The sequence below is a fragment of the Pyrus communis genome, chromosome 16 (assembly GCF_041283825.1).
Source record: "Pyrus communis isolate YQ-2024b chromosome 16, ASM4128382v1, whole genome shotgun sequence".
NCBI classification, from domain to species: domain Eukaryota; kingdom Viridiplantae; phylum Streptophyta; class Magnoliopsida; order Rosales; family Rosaceae; genus Pyrus; species Pyrus communis.
In genome coordinates, this window is record NC_142580.1 from 26,741,416 (window position 1) to 26,764,662 (window position 23,247).

At 40.3% G+C, this 23,247-nt stretch overlaps 1 pseudogene; it reads right to left on the bottom strand.

The window, feature by feature from the left end:
- Window positions 1-21,553: 21,553 nt before the first annotated feature.
- On the bottom strand, window positions 21,554-22,889 carry LOC148690209 (uncharacterized; annotated as a pseudogene).
- Between the last annotated feature and the right edge of the window lie 358 nt (window positions 22,890-23,247).

The window sequence follows — 23,247 nt, forward strand, 5'->3', positions numbered from 1 at the left end:
CTTTTCATTGTGATAGTAGTACCTGCAGCTTAACCAGAAGATTGTGCTGAGGTATCCCTCTGCTATTTCTGTGATGACTAACTTGAGTATGTCGTTGTATTCTATATGTCGTTGTGTTCTAAGTTCGCGTGTGTGTGTATATATATATATATAGTGGTGGACCGTGGGTATCCTTCACAATTTCTGGTTGCGGTTGGGTGAGGTGTCTCTTCTGTTTCAGTAAGTTGGTGTTTGGGGCTTCTGATGGTGTTCTCTGTGTGTGTGTGTGTTGTTTTTTTTCCTTCTTTTCCTTTTTTATTTTAAATGTTACGGTGTTTTTTTTTATTTATATATAAGAAGTTATAATTGTTTGGGTTTTCATTTATTAACGTTAATTTGTAAATTATTCATTTCGAATTCGATTTGGAGCTGGAAAAGGTATTCATACTTGATATTTTGGACCAATTTGCTAGTCCAGAAATACCGAGAGGAGAATACTATTACTAGCAAATATCCTTTGATGCCATGACCAAGATACTTTTCTCGATGTTTATCAACCTTAATAACATCGTCCCAACTGAATTAATTCTGTGCATCAAAGAAGAAGCAGAAAGTTGGTTAAATAAAAAGGAATTACAAAGCTTTCCAAGATAAGAATGCATCTACGATGTACAAGCATTACGTCCATTGACCATGTCCGTCCATTTACACAAGTATGTGATGGAAATCAGATAGGGGCACCTTACTACGGTTAGATTACGCTGTATAGAATTTCATACATTATTGCCATTTTTGGATCTTCCTATTATTCAGGGTACCAATAATTGTAATTATTATCTGTAACTAGTAGGTTCATTTTCCTACAACTATCAGGGTTTCTCTGCAGGTATTAATGGCTTCTTGTGCTTCAACTACCTATGGCAATAAGCCTTATTCTAAAACTACTGAAATTATATGACTCTTGAACACTAAAATCCTACTGCCGCTCAGGGATTGAGTATGTATCCGTCTACGACCATATGACCCAGTTTATGAGTATTAAGGTATTTTTTGATATACTCTCAGCTTCACTAGCGAAATCAGTGTCTGATAACTTCACTAGCGAAATCAGTGTCTGACAACTTCACTAGTCAAGGCTAGTGTCGATGTGATATGTACTATGTTTTCTTATAGGCGCAACCTAATGTCGTATCGCTTCACCTTCAAGTGATGAGGCCCACCATATTTCTTCACTGGTGTAACACAATGTTTTACGGATTTGCCTTTGGGTGACTATGATACCACTATTTAAGTACATTATTATATGATTTACAAATATTTTTTTTGGCATGCTAGGATTTTCAGAAAAACATTCTACGTACTACTATATGAGTTTTCTAAAACATGCGGTTAGTATGTTCAAAGAAAAGTGGTTTTACTTATTACTATTGTAAACTCTAGTCTGCTCACCCGACCTAGTTTAATCCATGAACCTAGTTTAATCCATGAACTCAACCTGGTTATCTTATCCCTTCCTACTCTTAATAATTGTCTGAACCATAATTGTCTTTGTTTTGTGCGCCCTTCAGGACTTAGAAAAAAGACGTACAACCCTTGCGTTGTAATCTTGATTGATTGTATGATGTGAACATATTCATGCATTCTCATATTTTAATATTTAAAGTTATGTATTTTATTTATGTTTATTTTATTTGGCGTAAATTTTGTATGCATGTTTACATGTTCTTAATATAAGCATGATAGGATGACTTTCATCGCCTTCAAGTGTTGGCCAGCACATAGTGTCCTCTGGATACCGAGATCAGGGAATGTCACCATTTGTTAAGTCAAGCAAATTATAAAGAATTTAGTCTACTATATAATTACAATCGTAGTCATGGATAAATTTTTCCTTATGACAGGAACATGGGTTATACATCACGTGTTTTTATACAAGTGGTGGGAAATTGTATTTTTTAAATTATTAACTTTTAACACACATGTAACACCATCTATATAGTGACACGTGGTATACCATCCCGTGTTTCGGTCACACTGAAAAATCTCTCGTAGTTATGGAAGGAAAGAAGGAGGAGTCTCTCCCCTCCTCATCTCTCTCTCCTCCTATTTGAATGGTTATAGTTAAGTCATGTCAACATCTTATATTAATTTTTTTATAGAGACAATAAGAGAAAAAGTAATATGCAAGAGGATGAGAAGGAAGGGAATGAGAATATGAGATGAGAGAATCCTACTCCGGAAGGAAATGACCAACAACACAACGTGCGTCCATTGTCTAATAAAAGAGTGCCAATTCCAATGAAGTATATGGCTTCGCTGCAAAGATGGTTGCAGCCTCTGCCCCAATCTTAGCCTTGATGGCTTCCTTTGTCTTATTCAAATTCTGCATTTAATCATCAAACGACATTCTCTGAATTTTTTTAATTAAAATAATAATGTCATATCCACTTCATCATTGCTATAATAGAAGAAGACATTATTGTGAATACATATTGAAGAAAAAAAAATAAAGATACAATAAGTTAGAGGGGATATGAAGCCAAACCCTAACAGGAAGTATTAGAGACAAAAATCAATTAAGAGAACTTCTAAGAAAAATGAAAATTTGAAAACTAGAAGGATTATGAACAAAAGTTACAATTGCACATTGCGGACAAGAATCCCACCAATGAACCCAAACATTACCAACATCATAGTTTGCCAAACAATCTACCACCTAATTTTCTTCGCAATAAATGTGAAAAAACCGAACATGCATGCATGAAGAGAGGATGGTACAACAATTTACCCAATCAACCGATAAACGCCAAGGCATCTAAGAAGATCCATTAGAAAGAAAGTGCACTACTAAACAAGAATCACACTCAATCCAAAAAGAATGCTAACCCTCTCCAAAGTGATATAAATAACATGAATAATAGCTTTAAGTCTGCCTGTTGGAGTTTTTGTTGGAAATTTCCTTCCATCTCATTTGTCCCACATTGGTCAAGTTGGAAAGTTTCACACACTTTATAACATCTTGTCCATCATACAAAGTGATTGAAAAGATGGATCATTGAAAGAAAAAATGGGCTTGAACTTTGGGTTTGGGTGTGTGATAATTAAATATATAAATAATGTATAATTAAAATATATTTAATTGTCAAAAATGGGGGCTCGGACTCTAATATTAAATCCAATAATTAATTATTATTTTTAATTAATTTTGAATTTAATTAAATTTTTTTTTTAACAGACTCATCCTTTCGGATGAAGTCTGAGACGATGAAGGAACGCCAAAAAGGAGATCAGAATGCCAAAGAGGAGATCCTCGTTGGTTCCTCTTTGGAGGATCCTGAGGATCCTCAAATCACATTCGTTCATCGTACATCGTACATCGTACAGTCAGAAATTATTGTAACTTTTATATTTAAAATTAAATATAAACAGTACTTGACAAAAATTGGCGATGTATGATGAACATATGTGATTGGAGGATCCTCGAGATCCTCACAAAGACGATCCGGTGAGGATCCTCTCTCGCCAAAGAGCAACAAACCTATCTGAGCAAATGTTTTCCAAAAGATGCATCCCATATTCATATATGTTACGAACAGACATTTGTGCATTGTATACACATCCATCTGCATGACATTTAGAACACAGAAAAAACGAATTCTACTTCTAAAATCCCAAAACCTACTTCCTAAGAGAACCACAAAGATATTCGTTAGAAGCCAAGTTTTCTGGTGCTGAAATTCTGGTTTGATCATTGAATCCTAGTGAAGTAGAAGTCCATCAAACTACAAGCACTGAGTAGGGAATAAATTCTGTTTCAAGGACATTGCGATACTCAAGCCTAGATCACTGTTTTTTTTTTCTTTCAATTTTATATTAATTTGATCTTGTTCACTCTGCCAAATTATTGATTTGCATTTATTATTTCTTAGCATATTCGAATTTATTTCTATATATAAAATTTTCATTGATTGTTGATAACATCTGATACTGCTCTAAGGCAATAGCAATACCAAAAGATCCTGCAAACCATCCAAGACAATGACATTCTCTGAATCTGTCACGAAGGAAAATAATAAAATAATGTAAGATTAGAAAGCATTTACTCTTGCACTTGATGTTGTAGGTTCAATGATGTGATCATAAACATAAGAGTGATTAATATTTTTGGAAGACTATAGTAATATGTTGTGCTATACAAAATAATATCGTAATTGATCGTTGATTCCCTACACAGAAGCTCAAACGTTGTTCAAAATCATCCCTAATGTGCGGTCACTTATTAATTTTGCATTTTCAAATTATATGTCAAATTGTCACACAGAAATGAAATGGAAACCACTAAAGGAAAAACTGCTCCAATATATAGTAAAAAACTACGTGAATTTGAAGAAGTTTTCTTACATAAAATGGACAATATTGCAAGTGACGGATTGCATGGTGGTTTAGGCCTTCATCTTTCAACCAACCAACCAACCAACCAACTATATCCAGTTAAAAACAATACTCATCAAAGGAACCATCAAATTCTTGCACAGCAAAACAAAATTCACATAGCATATATAGAATGTCTAGAGGGCTAGTTTCGGCCCTTCTTGGTCTTGCCTCTCTTGTTCTTGTTCTTTATCTTCCCCTTGTTTCCAGTACATTGGGAACCAGCAGCATCAACCAACAGATTTGACTCATTTCATATGTGATTCTCCTCGCCTATAATGTGACTGTCCATGCAATGGTAAGTTAGGATTTTCAAATAATGGGGTCATGATATCGACCAAAAAAGCTTCATTAGACCATTTCTTTGAGCACCTAATAGAAAGATGTCAATTCTTACTAACATTTGTTGAAGGCTTATGCCAACATATGTCAACTACTATGATATGTAGAGGCTTGTCAAGAGTGGCTATAGGAAACTGTAAAGTAATGTTGAAGACTACTAAGGCTTGTCAACTAAGGCATCGAACATTTAGTGCGCACAATAGAGAAAAAAAAATGTAAAGGAAGGTTGTAATTTAGCATGATTTTTTGTAGGCATTCTGCACGTGGTGCCATAAGAGCATTTCCCTTAATTAAAGGGGTTTCTATTTGCTTCTGAGTGGTTTATTTTTTTAATCTTTTTATTGGAGGCTCCGTTGTCATAACACTGCTTTATTTTTGGATTGTATGTTTCAATTTACAAGTATAGTTTATTTTTTTAAGTGTTCATAAGCACTTATTTATATGATATATAATAACTTTACTTAAATCCTCTTAGTCCGCCTATGCTTCGGCTTCATGGACAACCACTGATCCCATGTTGGCTCAACCACTATCTCCCACGTTGGCTCGACCACTGTCTCCCATGTTGGCTTGACCATTGTCTCCCATGTTGTTGAGATCATGGACAACCACTAACCCCATGTTGGCTCGACCACTGTCTCCCTGGTCTCACTCGGTACAGAAGCAACATCAATTTGCGGAGACTCTAGAGACTCGTTGGATTCACAATTTTCATCACTTATAGTGTCACTGTCTCCGGCGTCGCATGGTTTATCCAATGCAGCACCAGTCTTCCCCTCCTCAGAATTGGTAGCATAAAGCGCACGAGTGCAAGATCCAGCTGGCGAAGCTTTTAGGACTGATGGTTTACGAAACAAATTTCTAAATATGCCATCCCTAGGCTGGTTGGCGATCATGTCAACAAAGACAGCATCTGAACACAACCACCTTGAACAATTGGTCCCAAAACTTGTTATTACCGAAGGATTACCGACCTTCTTAGGAGCTGCCGCGAGCATATTCACATCTAACCTAACAGATTTGTGGCTGCTCCTGCTTTTGAGGGCATCATAGAATTCCGACGGCAGCTCTTCAGTGATATAGATCCTGCCCAGCAAATCATGAGTAAATCAAGACCAATACCAAAATTCACATAAACCAAGCATAACATAACGACCAATCTGAACATGAGTAGTGAACAGTAGTTCTTCCATTCTTCGATGGACATTTTAATCCATTCCACCATATCGACCTTATTGTAAATGCACTCCTGAGTCACGTCAATCACAAAACAAAGGATACCATCCAAAGATGGTCGAACATCAGCCCCCCTCAAACGTAAGCTGGTATCTTCCCCTTGGTATATAAGCCACTCGGTAAAACAAGAACTTGTAGTGATAGCATAACCCTGAAAGCAAGTCGCCCATATCAGAAGGCGCTCTACAAGGTATAGAAAGCAACCAGGTGTTATGTAATCCTTCACAGCCCTCCAGTTCACATTATAAGTTTCAGCTAAAGCTTCATAGAACCTCAACATTGCAGACACCTCTTTCGGTTCTTGACTGGTGTTTCCATGTTCGACAATCCCACTGAGATTCTCGATGAACACCTGCCATGACAAGTTGCAGTCAAGTTTTCTCACAAGCTTCTTGTACAGTTCATTATTAAACTTACCAGTCCCGAGAATGACCATTACAAGCTTCCCATTTGCCCAAAAGACAGCTCATTCTTTGCTCTGTTAAACTCATTTATTACTTGTTTCAACACATTCTTTGAAGCATCAGTTCTTCGAACAGAAATCATATTCTCCCTCAATGAATTCCTCCAATCCATAGGAAATACTAAAGGAACAATACTTCCAGTCGAAAATGTTACACATTTGTGCAATTGCTCGGCATCATGATACCTTAAGTTCAAACATTTTGATTGCAAAAGATATACCGAGACCTCACGGATATAGGTAAGACACCTGCTTCGATGGAACACAGACTCAACATTCTTGCTGGGAAACTTGTAGATTTTTTCGAGCTTGTCCAAAACCTTCATTCCAACATAGTGCAATTCCGAACTCCAATAATTCCTAGCGGCCGAAGCAAGCTGCTGAGCATCAACGGAGACCAATTTCCCTTGATTTCTAAAACACTTTTTATTCAATCCATGAACGCAATCAGCATCCGGAATCAGTAAAACATAGACTGGACTCAGATTATGATACATTCTCCAAACTCCCAAGTAATTCAAACAAAACTCTCCATAACTTTTGTATTCACTAACTTCCTGGGATTCGAGGCATCTGAGATATTCAAATATGTGAGCAATTTTATCCTTCCAAAAATTCCAGAAATAAATCAACGATTCCACGGAAGCTTGATTTTCAGAAATTCCATTTGCTGGACACTTTATCAGACCAACAACCAACATTTCTTCCCACACATACTTATCGCCACTTGAAGAAAGATGAGCATCCAATATTTTTTTAGCAGACAAAATTTCACCTCCAACACTCCTGTGTCTCTGGCAAGCATTCATGTGATTTTTCATCACAACCAAGTCACTCTGCTCATTTAACAAAATGTCAACCTCAAGCAAACAAACTCGTAAAAGCTTTCTGTCTCGTGCTTAGCACATGACTTGGCTTTTGATAAAAGCTCCTCCTTTTGTGAAAACTGCTTTACGGGCCATCCCTTGCTGCCATATGACCAAAGAGAGTTGGCAAGCCCATAGAATAGAATATGCAATGATGCCTCTCTGAACTTGCCAGCCTTTTCAAGGAAATCAGCTTGGAGTAGAATATCACCTTTCAGTTTTGCGATTTCTGCAGCCTCAAGATAGTTTCCCAATCCCTCTTCCAACAAAAGAAGCTCATCAAGACTAGCGTGCTCCTTCAAAAAGTTTCACATTGAAATTATAGAACAAAAAGCTCTAACAAAATTCATCATGGATCTGTTGTCTTTCAACTCATAATAGTAAAGTGCGCATCTCTCGAGAAATGCCTGCTCAATTTCATCAGTTCCTTCTCCCCTTTGAGCCACGGCACAGTCCTTTACTGGATGCTTCTTCCAAGATTTGATGTAGTTCAGGCCCATTTCAAAGAGCTTTCCTTTGTCACAAACAGTGAGACTGTTCTGCATGAAGAAATTAACAATATTTTTTGTATTATAATATTAATAGGGTGACTGTACTGCATGAAGAAAACCTCGCATTAAGACTAGAGGTGCTAAAACTAAATTTTGTGACACTAAGGTACAATATTTAGCTTCCTATATAGTTCTTTTTTTCCTATTTTCTGTAGTACTCAGATTTAATCTTTTGTTGCTCCTCGAGTTCCATTTGCTTCAAAACGAATTTCAACTTTCTTCTTATAGATCCCGCCATGTCCTCATCGCTATGTTGAACTAATAGTTCAACCTAGGAAACACATTGGGCAACATTCGGACCTTGTATCTATTGTGAACTAAACCAAAAAAAAAAACAATCAATCAATAAACAAAACACAAAACAATTTCAGAATTCCTCTAATATAGGAGTACCGCTCTAACAACGGAAGCTTTATTGATTACCAATGAATACAAGAGAACTCACAAACACACAATGTTCTCTCGTATACAAACTAATGCCTCTCAAACTCTCCTCCCATAAACCCTATCCTACAGCCATCTATTTATACTAATAGATGTCATGGGTTTTACACAAAGGCCTTAGAATACAGGAAACCAAATCCTATATTAAAACCAAATCCCAATCAAACTAGGAAACATACATACTTATATTTTATGTCCAAGATATCCCAATCCTTCTTTGATTCTTGTTTTAGTTTAGGCATGTTGATTTAATGTCAAATCTAACAATCTCCACCTTTGCAGGAAATCCATACGAGGCATCCAACAACAGCTTCCATTGCTCCACCATATCGCAAGATCAAACTCGCTTCAAATGCACCAAATCCAAGCAGTGCTCGAACTTGGATGCATTAAACCATCTTTGTCAACATGTTAGCTGAAGTTTCTTCTATAGCAATCTTCTTGAGACGAATCTCACCTTCAGCTACCACTTCTCTCACAAAATGGTATCGTACATTAATGTGCTTAGTCCTAGTATGATATACCTCATATTTGGCCAAGTAAATGGCACTTTGGCTGTCACAATATACATCCAACTTGTATTATTACACACCTAAGTCTCTTAACAACCTCAGAGCTAGATTGCTTCTTGGATAGCTCCAGCAATCGCCATGCATTCTACTTCTATGGTTGATAGTGCCACCGTTGGTTGTAGTATTGATTTCCAGCATTAGGACTATTTGCCATAGTAAACATGTACCCTGTTGTTGATCTTCTCTTGTCAAAATCACCAGCAAAATTTAAGTCCACATATCCAATTGAGAACTTATCAATTCCTTCATCACTTCTTTCAAAACAAATACCTTTGTCCCTCATTCCACGTAAATACCTTAGTATTCACTTAGCAGCATTCCAATACTCTCTTCCAAGATTATGCATGAACCTGCTAACAATTCCAGCTGTGTGTGCAATATCAAGACGAGTACAAACCATCGCATAAATTAATCCTCTAACCAAATTAGTATATGGAACACCTTCCATCTTCATCTTTCCTTCATCAATTTTAGGACATTGTTGACTGCTCAACTTGAAGTGAACACCCAATGGAGTTCCCACAGGCTTAGTATTTTTTGTTACTCCAAACTTTTGTAACAACTTCACAAGATACAACTTCAGAGAAAAACACACCAAACCTTTCTATCTATCCCTTGTGATTTCCATTCCCAATATTTTCTTGGCTTCACCGAGATCCTTCATTTTGAACTCCCTTTTCATTTGTTCCTTCAACTTTTCTATCTTTGAAATATTTCTTGAGGCTCTGAGCATGTCGTCCACATAGATTAAGAAGGACAAACGAACTATCTTTCAACTTCTTGTGATAAACACAATGATCATAGTGACTTCTTAAATAGTCTTAACTCTTCACAAACTTGTCAAATCTTAAATACCACTGCCTGGGCGACTGCTTCAAACCATATAGCAATTTTCTGAGCTTACAAAACAATCTTTTTTTGCCTTTCCCATCGTCCATTGCATCATGTTATCTACCTTTTTCTTCACTATTTGCTGCTTCTTCAAAATTATTAGGAATTTCAGCCTCAATTACTGGCAATGCATATACTATGCAGGCCAACAATCCTTCTATCTCGCAGGTAAGGATTTTCTCTTTTTCCCTTCCTTTTGGCTATGCAATCATCTTGTATCTTGAATTCTTTTGTTTCTTCTTCATGATCACTCTCTTCATGTTCAAGTTAATCACTTTGTCTTTCTTCTTCCACAGCTTCCTCACTTGGTTGTGAATTCACGATTACTTGTTCCCCAAGCTTTAATAGTTGAACATCTTCCTTCATCGAAGGTCTCATATCTGTTCACTATAATCTTGTTCAGCGCGGAACACCACTGTCTGAAGCCTTTCACACCGCTATTGGATCCCATAAAGAAAGCTTTCTTCGCTCGTGGATCCAGTTTGTTTTCCTTCACATGAAAGTAAGCATTGCATCCAAACACTCGTAGCTCATCGTAATCCTTAGCTGGTTCTCCGGGCCACACTTCAATGGATTTTCTTCCTCCAATGTTGCTAATGGTAAATGATTAAATACATGATATGTATAGCTCAAAGCTTCTGCCTAAAACCTTTTGGCAGCTTAGCTTGAGATAGCATTCAACGAACTTTCCCAAGGAAGGTCCTATTTAGTTTCTTTGGAATCCCATTTTTCTATAGAGTATGTCTAGCACTGAAATGTTGAGTGATCCCTTCCTTTTTACACACCTTAAAGAAAGGATCAGAGGTATGTTCCCCTACATGGTCACTTCTTAATATCTTAATTTTCTTTCCAGTCTTGTTCTCCACTATGTTCTTTCGTTCTAGGAAGATGTCAAGAACCTCATCCTTTCGTTTCATCATATATATCCATGATCTGCAAGAGTAGTCATCAATGAAAGATACAAACCATCTATTTCCACCTAAAGAGGCATTCTTTGCAGGCATCAGAGTGAACATAGTCTAAAATTCATTTCGTTTGATTAAATGTTGAGCCAAATTTCACCTTTGTTTGTTTGCCAAGAACACAATGCTCATAAAACTCTACATTTCCAGTTTTTGCTCCTTTTAAGCACCTTGCTTGATCAATCCTTGCAATGCTTTTTCTCCTACATGTCTCAACCTCATGTGCCATAATACTGACAAGTCACCTTTATCACTTTGCACTTCATTAACTACCATATCCACTCCGTTCTCCAAAGTTTTTCCTTATAGCATATAAAGCAAGCCATTTCGAGGTCCTTTCATTACGACAAGTGCTCCTTTAACAGTTTTGAGCACGTTGTTATCAAGTAACACTTGTATCCTTATAACTCGAGAATGCCTAGTGAGATCAAATTTTTCTTCAGATTTGGGACATACCTTACACCATGCAATTCTTAAATCAAGCCATCATGATGCTTAGTCCTGATGCTTCCAATTAGGGGTGGGCACTGGCCGGGCCAAGCCCAATTTTGAAGAGACCAGACCAGACCTAGGCTTAGAAGAAAAGGGTTGGGTCAGGGCGAGGACAACATTTTCTAATATAGGAACCAGACCTGGGCTTATAAGAAAAGGGTCGGGCTGGGCCGAGGACAACATTTTCTAATATAGGAACCAGACCTAACTTGGCCTGGTTAAAACGGGCCAGTTCGGGTTGGGTCCACTGGTCTTTTTTTTTTCATTTATTTTTAAAAAAAACACTAATATTTGCACAGATTCACTACCAGTGCACACTGCAGTGTGCAGATTTTGCACAAACAGATCCACAATTCCTTCACCCAAATGTTCCAAAGAAGAAGACTAGTACTTTCTTCCAATCAGCAGAGTAGCCCCACTTCTCTAGTTCACTTACCTGCAACCAAAAAAACCAACTTAATAATCACTCACACTGAACATAAAAAGAGCCAATTTTCTGCATTCACTGTTACAAGAAGCAATCTAGTATCAAATAATAATAACTAAACCACAAAACACAAACACACACACACATACAAAACACACACAGCATGCTCAAATTAGCAGTTATCAAGTTGGAACGATATCGAGAACATGAAACAAAATCATACAACACATTAATTTCACAAAATTATTATTACTTTAGATTCTCAGAATGCATAAATTGGTTTTCCAAATAGCACATAGTCAAATAAGCATAATTTACATAGATACAACCTAGCAGAATAAGCATACACGAAACCCTAACAAAAACTAGAAGAAATAAAAACCCCCCCTAAATCTGAAGACGCAGTTCTTGATCCAATTAAATTCAAAATTGCCTACTCAAATTGAAATCCCAATCCCAACCAACTGACCTAGCTTTTTGTTTCTAGGGTTTCATCATCAATAACCAAACACTCCAAATCCTAACACAAATCCCAAATCCCACTCCCAGCCAAACAGATCCACAATTCCTTCACCCAAATGTTCATGCATTCATCAAATTACTCCCACCTAAAGATTTAGTCTTTAATCAAATCCCATTATTCATGCTACTGATCCTCCGCATCAACAAAAATAAAATTCGAAAAAATTAAATTAAATTTTAGGCTGGTAGCAGTTCAATTTTCGGAGAAGTAGACTTACAGTAGCCGGCCAAGAAAAAGAATCTAGGCTGGTAGCAATGTCCTCGACATCGGTGATGGGGTGATAATGCTCAGGATGGCAGTGGTGTTGTCGAAGATGAGAGAATCGAGGTTCTGGGATCTGGGTTCTCTGGGTCCTGGGATGTTATCGAGGAGGATGGCTGGATGGGTGGTGCAGTTCTGTGGTCGCGACGGCGATAATAGGCTGGGTTCTATTGGATCTCGTCGGAGTCGAGGAAGTCGAGGGAATGACGGATTAGATGGTGGAAAGATGGGAGTGAGAATGTGAGAGTGAGATTGATTGGAAACCTGGATGATTTAGTTATCATTCAATCTCAACCGTTCATTATAAGTAGAAACGAGTCGGTCTGGGGCCCCATTTTTCTAGGGCTTAGGACTCAACCCGCCCCGTAAATGACATAGGCCCGGCCCAGTATGGCCCGTTTATTTTCTAAAATATTTGGAACCGACCCGTAACCACCCCGACCCACGGTTCCTCTACCTATGTGCCCACCTCTACTTCCAATTCCTTGTGTTGTACATAGGTTATCATCTCCTATATACAGAGTTCCATTCATGACTTTAAAGCTTGAAAACCAATGCTTTTGAGAAGTCATGTAATGAGTACACCTGTGTCGAGCACCCACTCTTTCATATAATCCATAGTGCTCGATGCAATTAGGGCATAAACAAATTCCTTATCCTCGACTTCAACCAAATTTTCTTCTAAGTCATCCTTCTTCTTTCCTTTAGTCTTTTCTTTGATCTTAAGGTAGTTCTTCTTCTAGTGTCCTTTCTCATGACAAAAGGCATACTCATCATTGTCTAAGAACTTCATATTCTTCGAGACTCTTCTAGTATGAGACCTATTGTTTTTACTATAGGAGTCTTTCTTTTCCTTTGATCTCTCTCTCACCATCAAAGCTTCAAAGTTATTCCTTTCTTGCCTGTCAAGATGTTTAACCTCATGATTCATAAGAGTATTCGAGATTTCATCATACTTAATTGTCTCCCTGCCATAAATCCAAGTAGTAACGAAAGGCTCATAGGATTCATGCAGTGAGTTCATCAAGATCAAAGCCTTGTCTTCATCCTTGATTATCTCTTCAAGAATTGCCTATTCATCTAGAAGCTTGTTAAACTCTTCTAGATGGTCAATCATCTGTGTGCCCTCTCTGTACTTGAACTTTTACAACTTTCTCTTAAGATGCAGTCAATTCTCTACACTCTTCTTCATATATTTTGTCTCCAATGTAGCCCACAATTCCTTCGCCGAATTTATATTCATCACACCGTACTTTTGTTGCTTTCCCAAGCATAGTCAAATCCTAGAACATGCATGAGCATTCAATCTTTCCCATTCTTCTTTCTTCAATGACAACGACATATCTCCTAACATAAAAACCAAACCTTATGGTATCAAGCCATCTTGAGCCTCACACTACCACATAGCAAAGTTGTTCATTCCATCAAATTTCTTAATTTCAAACGGAGCACTCTGAACCATCTAGTTCCACTAATGCCAGACTTTTCTTCAACATCATCACTACCAGTGGAATCACCAGTCTTTGTCATTGCTTGATAGTCACAACCCACATAAGAACCTAAGCTCTAGATACCACTTGTTGTGAACTAAACCAAAAAAATAAAAAATAAAAATAAATAATAATCAAATAATAAACAAGACACAAAACAATTTCAGAGTTCCTCCAATATAAGAGTACCTCTCTAATAACGGATGCGTTATTGATTACCAACGAGTACAAGAGAATCACAAACACAAAGTGTTCTCTCATATACAAATTAATTCCTCACAAAAGACATAGTGCTTTCACAAGGTTATCACCTAAGTGAAGGGCCTTCAATTTTCTTTATTGATCCTTGGATATTTCCTTACTTCGTGGATCTTTGCTTTTTGTGAATGTGTTGAATAAAATCTCCAACTTCCAAAAGAATGGAACCTCTAAGTTTCCACACCATGGTGAAATGTGAAGAGAAGATGAATGATCAGTGATTTGATGCTAGTGAAATCACCCTAGATGGTAGACCTTTAGAGAGGAAAGGAAGAGTAATTTCTCCTATTTATTTCTTACAAAACCTAGTGAGGTTTCTCTCTTAGGGCATGTTTACGCACCTGTAATCAGAATGAAAATAAGGAATTCGATTACGGATAATTCTTGTGTTTACTACGATTTGGAGGAATCGATAGCATGTGGGACCCATATGAAAAATGGAATTCAATTCCTGAAACTGGAGGAATTGGACTCCCTCCATGGGTGAGATATTTGGATTCTGGGATGGTGAAGGAATCAATAATGCATTTCTACTTTCCTATTATGCCCTCTTATTCGACTGATGCTTCAACCTGGCGTTGGAGTTGGATGAAGACAAATGGGAAGATGAATTTGGCTATTATGCCCTCTTATTCGACATATTCTTCAGTGGGAACTAGGAAGATGAATTTGGCAAGTCAGCTTGGGGTTGGAGGAAGACAACAAGATGGTGACCATAGTGCTCGAAGTATTGCCTCTGCTGATGCATGTGCTCGTGAGGGCGAAGAATGAGCGGATGCGCAACGACTCGGCGTTAGCGCTTTATCACTTGACGCTGGTGGAAAGCAATCGAATAAAACTCGTTAAGCAACACAACGCGGTGCCAACTCTGTTGGCTAGGTTCTTATAATGTTAATTTTTTCTATAGGGTGGGATTTGGAAGATGAATTTGGCCAGGTTAAAAGCAAGAAGCCATGGCAGTGCTAAGGAGGTGGATGGGGCCATTTTAAAATAACTAATGAAAATGTTATTAAAAATAAATATAGATGAAATAAAAAAATTAAAAAAAAAAATAAGATCAAGAAGGCATTGTAGTAATTATATTGATTTCTATTCCCATTCAGGTGAACTAGTAAACAACCTATATGAACTCAATTTCATTCCTACTCCGATTCCAGAACATTTAAGTAAACAGCTTCAACAAGAATCCAATTATGACTCCTTCTCATTCTAACTCCTCATCAATCAAATTCCTCCTCAATCAAATCTCTCCTATTTTGATTACGATTAAGTAAACGAACCATTAGTTCCCATTTTATAGCCTCTCCAAATTTGAGTAGCTTAAGTGAAAAATCCTTGTTTTTCTCATGTATAGCCGGCCTTCTTTTGATATTGGGCTTGTGACATTTAAGTTAAGTTGTCACACAATCTTAGCGTAATGGGCCTAATGGACCAAGACACATTGGGCCGTGAAACCGGAAACTAATTTAAAGCACAACTTGACCTTTTTCATTTGATTAATTAACTTGCTAATTAATCTCAACCACATTCAGTTAAACAATTTAATTGTAATAAGGGTTTATATCACAAATGGTCTCCAAATTAACCCACCCCATCAAGGTGGTCCTTGAAATTGAAAATCGATCAATATTGTCCTTGAAAATAGATGTCATAAAGCAATGTGGTCCTTCCATTAAAAATCTGTCAAAAAATTTGTTATAGGCTGATGTGGAACATAATGACACACCCCGACCGAGATCGGAGCGTGCTGGCCGTCACACGAAGGTGACGTAGCCATATGCACATGCAGAAGCCAATAAAGTAGTAATATAAAAGTACGAATAAAATAAAACTAGCATACAAGTACTAAAACAAGTGCTAGTAAGTGAGATACAATTTCAGAGCAGGTCTACAGCAGTCCAAAGAGAAAGTTGCGATAAAAGTACACCCGAAGGTGACCCTACGCTGGTGAGTATCTGTCAGAAAAGCCGGGAGAATCCTCTGGGAATACCACCGAAACTGCTAATCAACTAGAACCTGGAGGGGCGCAAAACAAAAGCATGAGTGGGCAAAAACAAAGCTCTTTGAAAACCATTTAGCAAAATACATTCTAACCCCTCGCCGTAAAACCTGTATACTTCCCAAAAATAAACATATATACGTATGTATAGATATGCCAAACATGCTCAAGGGTATGCCAATCATGCTCCAGAATATGCCATGTCAGAACCTCATAATACAATGCAAGTGCTCAGGTATAAAGTATGTCAATAACATGCAATCTGGCAGCCGGAGTCACCTAACGTGACCTGTACGGCTGCATATAGAGCTCAAATCTCAAACTCAATAACTGAACCTGCCCACGAGTCGGAACCACCTAAAGTGGTCTGTACGACAGGCCTGGGTGTAATACATATGTACGCTCTAGTGCTACGATCACGTGAAGACTGTGCGAATAATCGCGGGTCACCTACGAGTCGAAACCACCTAATGTGGTCTGTACGACAGGACTGTGCACCTAACTTGGATCCAAGCTGAGCGTGTGGTGCGGGAGGTGAACATCACGTGAAGGACTGTGCCCTACTCTGGGCGGGAGCACTAACACCGGGGGTGCAGGTTATGAGCTCTCTAATCATCTCAAACCACTACTGAAATGTAAACATGCATACCTCTTACCTGGCACTTACCTGTGCGTCCACGGCACCCAATACGCATATATAAATGTATGCCCCTACTAATGCATGTGATGATGTACAAACAATAATAATATGGTGCATGGCATAACATAAATAACCCTTTTTAATCAATTTCTGGGAATATAAATGTATATAGGTATATACGGAAAACAAAAGCCTACTCACTGGTATGTGGAAGGGTCGTAGCCCCCCTGCCTCGAGTGTGCACGCTCGTCCTCGGGATAGGAATCACCTATATGCGAAATAACTATAAAAACGTTAACTTTAAAGCACATAACCAACTTCTCGTAATAACTTCTCATACATTGCTCAAAATGGACAAATGAATATACCAACGTGCTCTACACAACCTCAAGATCACAACCATATTTTTAAAATAATTTTTGGACCTCTCACGCGCCCCCACGCGCCAAAATAGGCACGGACCTACGCGCCCCCACGCGCGGCCACGTGCCATGCACACTGACGGTGTCAATTGACGCCGTCAGGAATATTCCGTTAAAATTCTGGAATATTCCGTTAAACTTAACCGGATACCGTTACTGCCGTTAGGAATATTCTGTTAAAATTAACGGAATATTCCTGTTTCTTCTCCGGCCTACCCTCGCCGGACTCCGGTCACCGGAAAACTGGGAAAACTTTAAACTCACTATACTCCTTCGTTTTTCATCTATTTTTCACGTAATTTATACCAAAATGAAGCCCTAATCATAATTTACCACGTTGGACAAGTTTCAGGGCCTAAAAACAACGGGATCAAACTTTCCAAAAATATGAAAATTCGGCCAAACTTACAGTTCGTGGTTCCGACGTCCAATTCCGTCCAACGATGCACTCCCAAGCTCCTTGGGACCTCACCAACATATCTACAAGCTTCAAAAGTCCAAAAACTAACTAGATTAATCTTGCATGAACAGTGACTAAAACGGAGCTTGTAAAATCGACGTGAAAACGTCGAAGTCCTTACCTGAAAATGGTACCACTGGACTCTTCTCAGCCTCACGAACTTGATGGTGTACTTGGTTCCCTCGATTTGTTAAGGTTTGAGGTGTTTTGGGGTTTGTCCGTACGTTTTCAAAGAAGAAGAAAGGGAATGGAGCTCGGGGGAGAGAGAGAGAAACAGGGAAAAAGAGACAGAGAGAAAGGGAGTGTGGGTGGGAGTGTGTGTGGTTCCAAACATGCCACACCACACCAAACAACCAATAATGTGACGAAAACGCACTAGGGGCAAACTTGTAATTTCACACGTACGTTTCGATATTTCCGGGACGGGATGTCACAACCTTCCCACCTTAATAGAATTTCGTCCCGAAATTCAAAACAACCAAGTATAACCCCTAGTGGTCAAAGAACAATCGAGGATACAAATCCCTCATCCGATCTTCTGTCTCCCACGTAGCTTCCTCGACTGAATGATTCCTCCACAGAACTTTCACTAAATTCACCGTCTTGTTCCTCAGAACCTTCTCTTTCCAATCGATGATCGTCACCGGTTCCTCGTCATACGTCAAATCTGGATTAATCTCTAACGGTTGAGGAGGTATCACGTGAGATGGATCAGCAATATAGTGTCGGAGCATGGACACGTGAAAAACATTATGCACTCTAGCCAACTCCGGAGGCAACTCCAACCTGTAAGCTACCTCACCAACTCGTTCTGTGACCATGTATGGTCCAATGTATCTGGGACTCAACTTCCCCTTCTTTCCAAACCGCACGACACCTCTCCACAGTGAAAGCTTCAAAAATACCCAGTCTCCGATCTCATACACTCTGTCCGTAGCATGCCGATCCGCTAGACTCTTCTGCCTGTCCTGAGCTGCTTTCAGGTTAGACTTAATTACCTGAACGTTCTGAGTAGTCTCCTCAACAATCTCCGGACCCACTAAGACTCTTTCTCCAACCTCTGACCAACACAACGGTGTGCGACAAGCTCTACCATACAATGCCTCAAATAGCGCCATGCCAATACTCGAGTGAAAACTGTTGTTGTAAGCGAATTCCATCAAATCCAACCGCTGGTGCCGAGCATCACCAAACTGCAACACCGAAGCTCGCAGCATATCCTCCAAAGTCTGAATAGTCCTCTCTGACTGTCCATCCGTCTGAGGATGATACGCCGTACTGTAAAGTAGTCTCGTACCCAAAGCTTCCTGAAAAGCCACCCAAAACTTAGATGTGAATCGTGGATCACGATCCGAGACAATACTCACCGGGACACCATAATACTTCACCACCTTTGAAATGAACAACTCCGCTAAACGATTTAAGGAAAACTTCTCCCTCACAGGAATAAAATGTGCCGATTTAGTGAGTCGATCAACTTTTACCCAAATGCCGTCAAAGCCATTTTGTGTACGCGGCAACTTGTACACAAAATCCATGGTGATATTTTCCCATTTCCACTCTGGAACGGGAAGCGGCTGCAACAACCCAAACGGCTTCTTCCTCTCTGCTTTAACCTGCTGACAAATGGCACACCTACTCACATACTCGGCTATTTCCCTCTTCATACCCGGCCAATAATAAAATGGTCGAATGGTATGATACATTTTAGTAGCTCCTGGATGCATGGCATAAGCCGAGATATGTGCTTCATCAAGAATTTCCTTCTTCAAATCCTCAATATTAAGTACAAACATTCTTCCCTCTTGCATCAACATGCCATCCGATTCACGTACCCTGAGGTCTCTCCTCCTTCCTTGCTCTCGAGCTTGAATAAGTTCTTGAGTCTCCTGATCAGCTACCTGAGTTTCAAGCACCCGATCAACAAGTATCGACCTAACTTGGAAATTAGCAAGTAACGCCACCTCTCGGTCTTCGGCTTCTAACCTTACTCCCGTAGCACGCAAGTCAGCCAAAAGAGGAACACGACTAGCGTACAACGGATTAATACGACCTTGAGACTTCCGGCTAAGTGCATCAGCAACTACATTCGCACGACCAGGGTGATAATCAATCGTGCAATCGTAATCGCTGACCAACTCCATCCACCTCTGCTGACGAAGATTAAGTTCCTTCTGAGTAAAAAGATACTGGAGACTCTTATGATCAGTAAAGATCCTACACTTCTCACCATAAAGATAGTGTCTCCACAACTTCAACGCGAAAATGATAGCAGCCAACTCCAAATCATGTGTAGGGTAATTCAACTCATGAGGTTTCAACTGACGTGAAGCATAAGCAATCACCCTACCATGCTGCATCAATACACATCCCAGACCATTCAAGGAAGCATCGCTATAAACCTCGAAATCACCACTATCGTCCGGGAGTGCCAAAACCGGTGCATGAGTGAGACAATGCTTCAACTGCTGGAAACTCTGCTCACATCTATCATCCCACTCAAATTTAACATCTTTCCTCGTTAATCTCGTCAGTGGTAAGGCAATCACAGAGAAATCCTTGACAAATCTCCGATAATACCCCGCCAAACCAAGGAAACTCCTCACCTCGGTGACGGTTCGCGGTTGCTCCCAATTCTCCACCGCTGCAACCTTCTGAGGGTCAACCAGAATACCCTGAGCAGAAATGACGTGCCCCAAAAACGCTACTTGGTTTAGCCAGAACTGGCACTTGCTAAACTTAGCATATAATTGGTGTTCCCTCAACCTCTTCAACACCAAAGTAAGATGTCGAACATGCTCCGCCTTCGACTTAGAATACACCAAAATATCGTCGATGAAAACAATAACGAACCTATCCAAGTAAGGCTGGAACACCCGATTCATCAAATCCATGAAAGTTGCTGGTGCATTCGTCAACCCAAATGGCATAACCAGAAACTCGTAATGACCATAACGAGTCCTGAACGCCGTTTTAGGGACATCATCCCTATTAATCTTCAGCTGATAGTACCCAGACCTCAAGTCAATTTTGGAAAACACACAAGCACCTCTCAACTGATCAAACAAATCATCGATACGAGGCAATGGATAACGGTTTTTAATCGTCACCCGATTCAGTTGCCTGTAGTCGATGCACAGTCTCAAAGTTCCATCCTTTTTCCTCACAAACAACACTGGAGCGCCCCAAGGCGAAGTACTAGGCTGGATAAATCCCTTATCCACTAACTCCTGCAGCTGAACTTTCAATTCCCTTAACTCCGCGGGAGCCATACGATAAGGAGTTAAAGAAATAGGATTAGTACTTGGAAGCAACTCAATAGTGAACTCCATGTCTCGATCTGGGGGTAGACCAGGTAAATCCTCGGGAAATACATCAGGAAAGTGTCTGACCACCCTCACGTCCTCAACACCACTAGGAGGAGCCTCATCCAACACCACATGGGCTAAGTACCCCCGACAACCCTTAGATAACAACTTTTTCGCTCGCAGCGCCGAAATAACGCCATGTCTCACCCCACTCTGCTCACCCACGAAAGTAACCACAGGTAGTCCAGGTCGATGAAATGTAACTACTTTCCCGTAACAGTCAATGTTGGCACGATAGAAGTGTAACTAATCCGTGCCCAGAATCACATCAAAGTCCACAATATCTAACGGGATAAGATCGGCTGACAAAGCAACACCCTCTACGATCACTGGACATCCTGGGTACACACAATCTACAACACATCTCTCTCCTCTAGGCATAGCGAACTCTAAATCGTACCCTAGAGGTGTGGGGCGAGGTTGCGTCACTTGAGCAAATGTATGAGAAATTACGGAATGTGTAGCTCCACAATCAATTAAGACCCTAGCAAAACAACCAAGAATGTTTAACGTACCCATAATCAAATCTGGGTTGTTCTGAGCGTCCTGTAGAGAAATATTGTGAAGACGCCCCTGTCCCTGCTGACGCCCGCCGCGGCCTCTGCTCGCTTGAACCCCGCGTCCCTGAGCACCACGCCCCTGACTGGGCTGACCCGACTGTCTCGAAGACCCTGCACTGCTGGTAGCAATCTCCCCCTGCTGATACTGTCCTCCTTGGTACCACTGAGAACCACCTACTGGAGCTGGAGGATACGGCATATAGCCGCCCGAATACTGAGGATAGCCACCCTGGGAATAGGGATCCTGGGGATACTAATACTGCCCCGGAGCATAAGGGACAGCATCACCCTGATAGTGGTAAGCACCACCTCGACCCGTCTGGCCGTAGCTACTAGAACCCTGGATCTGCTGGAGTGGTGCAGGTGGTGGCATAAAGGTCTGCTGTGGTTTCTGCTGCTGCTGACCCTGGGGACAATTCGCCGCTGTATGTCCCATCTGTCCACACGTGAAACAATCGCTGCTACCACGTCTACACTTGCCGAAATGCCTGTTGTTACACCTACGGCAAACTGGGGCTCTGCCTCGCCCACCATCGCCTTGCCTCTGGCCTCTAGCGCCACCAGAAAATCTACCTCCACGACCCTGTCCAGTGGCACTGAAGCCACCACTCGAAGAACTCGAGCTAGCACCACCCCTCTTGAAGTTCTGAGTCTGACGGGGCCCGAGCGATGCCTGACCTTTACCTTTGTCATCCTTCTTCTGATTGTCGTCCTTTTCCTCATCAGTGTCGCTCGACATGTTCTCAGAGTCCTCAATCCTCAACAAAATCTCATAGAAATCCTGGTAAGTCTCGCTGTGGACAGTAGTCGCCATCGAACGCCACTTCTTCTTAGTACCTAGGCGAAAACGACGAAGCATCTCCGCCGGATTACCAGCGACGTCAGGATGGTAACGAGACAAGTCCGTAAACTTGCGGTAGTACTCATTCGCCGTCATCTTCCGCTGTTTCAGCTCGGTGAACTCCTGTTTCTTTCTATCAATGTACTCAGGGGGCACATATCTCCTCTTGAACAAATCCGTAAAAACATTCCAATCAGTCATCTGATCTGGAGTCAACCTACGAAGCTCCTGCTCTCACCAAGCCGCAGACTCCGTATCCAGAAACCATGAGGTCGTCTCGACCCACCTCTCCATAGGAAGGTTCCCCTGATTATGCAACACACGGAAGGTCTTCTCAACGTGTTCCAACCATCGCTCTGCGCCCTCGTGGCCCTCACTACCCTTGAACTTATCCAACTTCAGATTGTACATAGTCTCCAGAGGAGTCCTTTGGGGAGAGCGCATCACTGACTGAAGGGCTGTAGCAATAACTTCCCCCAACTGAGCAACATCGGGGAAGCTAGACTCAGAAGAACGACGTGGTTCCCGACGAGGAGGCATAATTCTGACAGAAGACACCAAAACCATTAGAATACTCACAAGGACACAAGACTGCCAAACCTAAGCTCTGATACCAAACTGACACACCCCGACCGAGATCGGAGCGTGCTGGCCGTCACACGAAGGTGACGTAGCCATGTGCACGTGCAGAAGCCAATAAAGTAGTAATATAAAAGTACGAATAAAATAAAACTAGCATACAAGTACTAAAACAAGTGCTAGTAAGTGA